Source organism: Myxocyprinus asiaticus, chromosome 36 (assembly GCF_019703515.2).
Source record: "Myxocyprinus asiaticus isolate MX2 ecotype Aquarium Trade chromosome 36, UBuf_Myxa_2, whole genome shotgun sequence".
Lineage (NCBI taxonomy): Eukaryota > Metazoa > Chordata > Actinopteri > Cypriniformes > Catostomidae > Myxocyprinus > Myxocyprinus asiaticus.
In genome coordinates, this window is record NC_059379.1 from 25,933,880 (window position 1) to 25,939,879 (window position 6,000).

At 51.4% G+C, this 6,000-nt stretch overlaps 1 pseudogene; it reads right to left on the reverse strand.

The window, feature by feature from the left end:
- Positions 1-6,000, reverse strand: part of LOC127427203 (dynein axonemal heavy chain 9-like) — a 272,019-nt pseudogene that overhangs the window by 42,606 nt on the left and 223,413 nt on the right.

Here is a 6,000-nt window from a genome sequence, read left to right on the forward strand (position 1 = left end):
ACAAAACGGGTTGTCACTTAAATCCCCCATTTAGCCAGTGGGGGTTCCTTGAACTTGCTCTTGTACAGTCTCATGAACGCACAGAAGAGATCAACGGTTGGTCAACATTTTCACTAAAAAAAACATTAGATTTCGGTTTGTTTCTCACCAAACCTTATCATATGTTTTCATAACAATCAAGAGTATCATGGAATAATTGATCAGACTTCTGAATTATACTTTTGTGTCCTTTTGAAGCTTGAAGAGGTGGTCACCATAAATTGACATTGTATGACATCACTGAGCACAATTTATTTTTCACAATTATTCCCTTTGTGTTAAGAATGAGAAAGAAAGTCATATGGGGTTATAACAACACAGGGGTGAGTAAACAATGCCTGAATTTTCATTTTTGGGTGAACCATCTCGAACTAATTTTGCAGACAGAATGTTTATATGGATCCATTTTCTTGTGAGAGATGTCTACAAAATCAGAGCCACAAGTCCACAAATCTAGTTTGTAGCACTAGAAAAATTTGAATTCAAACCCTCCTGACATATCCACTATTTTCTTGACATATTGATCATTGCATTATTTTTAATCAAACCAGATCTGTATAGCCATTTTGTTCATTTCTACAGCTGTTGGAAGACATCCAAACTAATATGTGTAATGCGCAGCTGTGGCGGAGAAGACATTGCCTTAAGAATGACATTTGGATGAAATGGAACCGGTCTAATGGACTCATTAGTAGAGTGCGGCTCTTTCCTTGTGGTGGGCCAGTGGGCTGGTTGGGTGTGAGGGCATTTTTCTTTCTCTCTCTCCCAGCAGAGCACAACAGGTCATTAATCACCAGCGAGGAAGAGTTGTGAGGCAGACACTACCCAGCCATTTACTTTGCCAGCTAATTGCTAAATGGACAAGCAACATTCTTTATCTGACCACACTACACTCAAACTAAACTAGTTATACACATTTAGTAATGAGCACCTGAGGAACTGTTGCTCCTTTCACACCAACAGGGTGTGGTGTCCGATATGGAACTGATCCATACATTTTCATCTCAGAAAAGGCCACAGAAATTGGCTCCATACCATGCGTAAAACTGTTTGACTCTAGAGGCTGAGGGGTTACAATAAGTCCCTGCCAAGCAACATCAGTCTTACCAGTATCCAAACAAAAGTAGCTTGCACAAAACTAGGCCATTCCCATTATAATCACAGCCTGATCTCATGGAAATTTTGTGACTGTGGCGACATTTTTGTAAAATAATATTATGTGGTTCCTTACACATACCATAGCAGATCCAAGGTTAAATGTCATCTGTTTTAATGGTTTAAAGGTTAATGCACTTGCAAGGTTTAAATCAACAAAACCTACATCACTACCCTAAATCTTAAACCTACACCAAACGTAATGGTTACTTGTGTAACCTCCGTTCCCTGATGGAGGGAACGAGACGTTGTGTTGATGTAGTGACACTAGGGGTCACTCTTGGGAGCCCAAGACACCTCTGGTCTTTGATAAAAGGCCAATGAAAATTGGCGAGTGGTATTTGCATGCCACTCCCCCGGACATACAGGAATAAAAGGAGCTGGTATGCAACCACTCATTCAGGTTTTATGCTGAGGAGCCGAGACAAGGTCCGGCCATTTCAGCGGGTAGTTCAGCGTTGTGGCAGGAGGGACACAACGTCCCGATCCCTCCATCAAGGAACGGAGGTTACGCAAGTAACCAGAACATTCCCTATCTGTCACTCACTCGACATTGTGTCGATGTAGTGACACTAGGGGTCCCTATACGAAATGCCACAACTGGCTGAACTGAGAGTCTCAAGATAGATCCTACCCAACGGGGGAGGAGTAACTACAAACATGGAGACTGTGGCGGAGGGGCTCTGCCCAAGGAAGACGCAGTTTGCCAAGATGGAAACGAATTAGCGGAAGATATCTATATCGCATGTGGTTACCTTACAGGGAACCGCCACATGCAGAGCACCTACCCCATAACAGGGCTCTTAGTTAGCATGTGTACTAGGCCGGCAGCGAGTCTCTCTGAAAACTCGACTGCCACAGGGCTCGGAGGAAGTCAAACAGGGAACATAGTTTGTGAACACTACTAGGAATTAATGGAGCATGTCTTCAGCTCAGAAGAGGTGAAAGGCGCTATGTGCAAGCGAGACACCCGGCCGGCTATCCCAGGCTTATCCGATTGTATTGCGTGCCACTACCTGGGACGAAACCGGTTCCATCCGGAGGTTGTAGAACCTTGCAAAGGTGTTGGGTGTTGCCCAGCCCGCTGGCACCCCTGGCCAGGGCCCAGGAGGCTGCTAGACCTCTGGAAGAATGGGCTCGTAGCCCTACATGGGGTGGCATGTCCTGGGCGTGATATGCCATAGCTATGGTGTCAATGAGCCAGTGGGCGATCCTCTGCTTGGAGACAGTGCTTCCTTTCCGCTGTGCACCAAAGCAGACAAAGAGCTGCTCAGAGATTCTAAAGCTCTGAGTGTGATCCAAATAGATGCGTAAAGTGCGCACCGGACACAGCAACGATAGGGCTGGGTTTGCCTCCTCCTGGGGCATCGCTCGCAGGTTCACCACCTGGTCCCTAAAAGGGGTCGTGGGAACCTTGGGCACTTGGATCACGTGAGAGTAGCCCGGACCGAACTCCAGGCACGTTTCGCTGACAGAGAACGCTTGCAGGTCTCCTACCCTCTTGATGGAAGTGAGTGCAGTCAGGAGGGCAGTCTTCAAGGAGAGTGCCTTAAGCTCAGCTGACTGCAAAGTCTCAAAGGGGGCTCTCTGTAGACCATGAAAAACTACAGAGAGGTCCCATGAGGGAACGAGGTGCGGTCTGGAGGGATTCAGCCTCCTGGCGCCTCTCAGGAACCAGACGATCAGGTCGTGCTTCCCTAAGGACTTACCGTCAACTGCGTCGTGGTGTGCTGCTATGGCAGCAACGTACATGTTCAATGTGGAAGGGGACAGCCGTCCTTCCAACCTCTCCTGCAGGAAGGAAAGCACTGATCTGACTGTGCATCTCTGGGTATCTTCCTGTCGGGAAGAACACCAATTAGCGAACCGATGCCACTTAAAGGCATACAGGTGCCTCGTAGAGGGGGCCCTAGCCTGAGTGAACCTGTCTACCACCGCGGGTGGTAGACCGCTTATGTCTTCCACGTCCCATCCAGGGGCCAGACATGGAGATTCCAGAGGTCTGGTCGTGGGTGCCAGATGGTGCCCTGTCCCTGAGAAAGAAGGTCCTTCCTCAGGGGAATTCACCAGGGGGGGCGCTGTCGCGAGGAGCATGAGGTCTGAGAACCACGTCCGGGTTGGCCAGTAGGGTGCTACCAGGACGACCAGCTCATCGTCCTCCCTGACCTTGCACAGAGTCTGTTCAAGTAGGCTCACTGGGGAAATGCATATTTGCGCAGGCCAGGGGGCCAGCTGTGTGCCAGTGCGTCTATGCCAAGGGGGGCCTCGGTCAGGGTGTACCAGAGCAGGCAGTGGGAGGATTCTTGGGAGGCGAACAGGTCCACCTGTGCCTGTCTGAATCGACTCCAAATCAGCTGGACCACCTGAGGGTGGAGTCTCCACTCTCCCCTGAGGGTAACCTGCCGTGACAGCGCGTCCACTGTAGTGATGAGGTTGCCCGGGATGTGAGTGGCTCGCAGCGACTTGAAGTGCTGCTGGCTCCTGAGGAGGAGACAGCGGGCGAGTTGTGACATACAACGAGAGCGCAGACTGCCTTGGCCGTTGACATATGCTACCGTTGCTGCGTTGTCTGTCTGAACTAACACGTGCTTGCCCTGTATCAATGGTCGAAACCTCCACAGGGCGAGCAGAATTGCCAACAACTCGAGGCAGTTGATGTGCCAATGCAGTCGCAGGCCTGTCCACAAGCCGGTGGCTGCGTGCCCATTGCAAACAGCGCCCCAGCCCGTTTTGGAGGCATCTGTCATGACCACGACGTGCCAGGAGACCTGTTTTAGGGGAACACCTGCCCGTAGAAACGAGAGGTCAGTCCAAGGGCTGAAAAGATGGTGACAGACCGGCATGATGACCACACAATGTGTCCCGCGGACAGGGTGCAGGATCTTGAGCCGCACCGGGACAGGATATGCCAGATAGCCTCCGTTTGCTGCGTCGCCAAATAGACCAGCCTGGAAAATGGGGGCAGCAAGGAACCGTGTCTTGTCGGCCTCACCCATCTCGACCAGGTTGAGCCAAAGGTGGCGCTCCTGGACCACTAATGTGGACATCGTCCGCCCGAGAGACCGCGCCGTGACCTTTGTCGCCCGGAGGGCGAGGTCAATCGCCGAGCACAGTTCCTGCATCAGATCTGGGGCGGAACTACCCTCGTGCAGTTCTTTTAGCGCCTTGGCTTGGTGGACCTGCAGGAGAGCCATGGCATGCAGGGCAGAGGCGGCTTGTCCAGCAGCACTGTAGGCTTTAGCCATCAGGGACAACATGAACCTACAGGGCTTGGACAGGAGCTTTGGGCATCCGCGCCAAGTGGCGGCGCTCTGCGGGCATAGGTGCACCGCTAGCGCCTTATCCTCCGGGGGAATAGCCGTATAGCCCCTGGCCGCCCCGACATCGAGGGTAGTGAGGGCGGGGGAACTGAGGTATCGAGACCGGGCAGTAAAGGTGCCCCCCATGATTTCGTCAGCTTCTCGTGCACTTCCGGAAAGAAAGGCACTGGAGCGGGGCATAGCTGCTTTGAGCGGCGCCGCGAGCCCAGGAACCAATCATCAAGCCATGAGGGTTCAAGGGAGAACAGAGGGTTTCACTCTAGCCCGACACTCGCGGCCACCCGGGAAAGCATGTCCGTCATCTCCGCATCAGCCTGTGACTGGGCAATCGTCCCTGAAGGGTGAGCCAAGCTGAGGCTTCTGCGTCCGACTGGACAAGCCCGCTCTCCGATGCTGCGCTCGAGAGCTCATCAGCTTCGCGGGCTCCGAACAAGAGGTAGAACTCGCCGTGAGACGAGCCGTCGGACTCATCCGGAAGCCCGATGGGGGCAGATGAGCATGCTGTGGAATGGGAGGTCCGCGGGGGGATACCCGGCGGAGGCGATCCCATTGGGGTCCCCAAATCGCCCCCAGTGCTAGCCGTGCTGGCCTCAAACCCGTAGGTGGAAGGACCGAGGCGGGGAGCCGCTGGGGTGGCTTGCTTTCGTAAGAAAGCACGACCGCAACGTTGCCATGGTCATGTTCTCGCAGTGAGAACATGAACCATCCATGAACGCTGCCTCCGTGTGGGTCGCGCCCAGACACGAAAGACAGCGATCATGACCATCTGAAGTTGAGAGGTAACGATCGCAACCAGGAATAACACACAATCGGAAAGGAATCTTTAAAAAGACACGTTTTTAATAAGACGTTCCTTGTGTGCCGCTCTTATAGAGAAATATACTCTTTCAGAAAATATACTCTCTTTTTTCTGCCGAAGCGCCCAGAGGCGTTCTCTGCAGTGCACCAGTGCAGAGGAGGGAGAAACCGCTGAAATGCGCCGTCAGATCCAGCAGAGGTGAACGAACAGTAGGAATTCAGCTCAATGAGCATGACCGTTCGGCTCCGAAGAGAAAATCTGAATGAGTGGTTGCATACCAGCTCCTTTATACCTGTATGTCTGGGGGAGTGGCATGCAAATACCACTCTCCAATTTTCATTGGCCTTTTATCAAAGACCAGAGGTGTCTCGGGCTCCCAAGAGTGACCCCTGGTGTCACTACATCGACACATCGTCGAGTGAGTGACAGATAGGGAACCAATAGTATCATTTAAAGTAAATGTGAGATAAATAAACAAAAAACAGATTAGGTTTTTTTAAGGTTAATGCTCTATTGAGTTTTAAATAAACAAAATCAACCTTTCTACTCTACACCTTAAACCTAAATTGAACAGATTGTGTCGTAAATACAAAAAGTCATTTTGTGGTGCTTCTGTGACACTTTCGTCTAGCGTGTCAACGCTGCAGAACTCGAGCCTCCATACTTTGCGTCACAACTGCAGTGCTC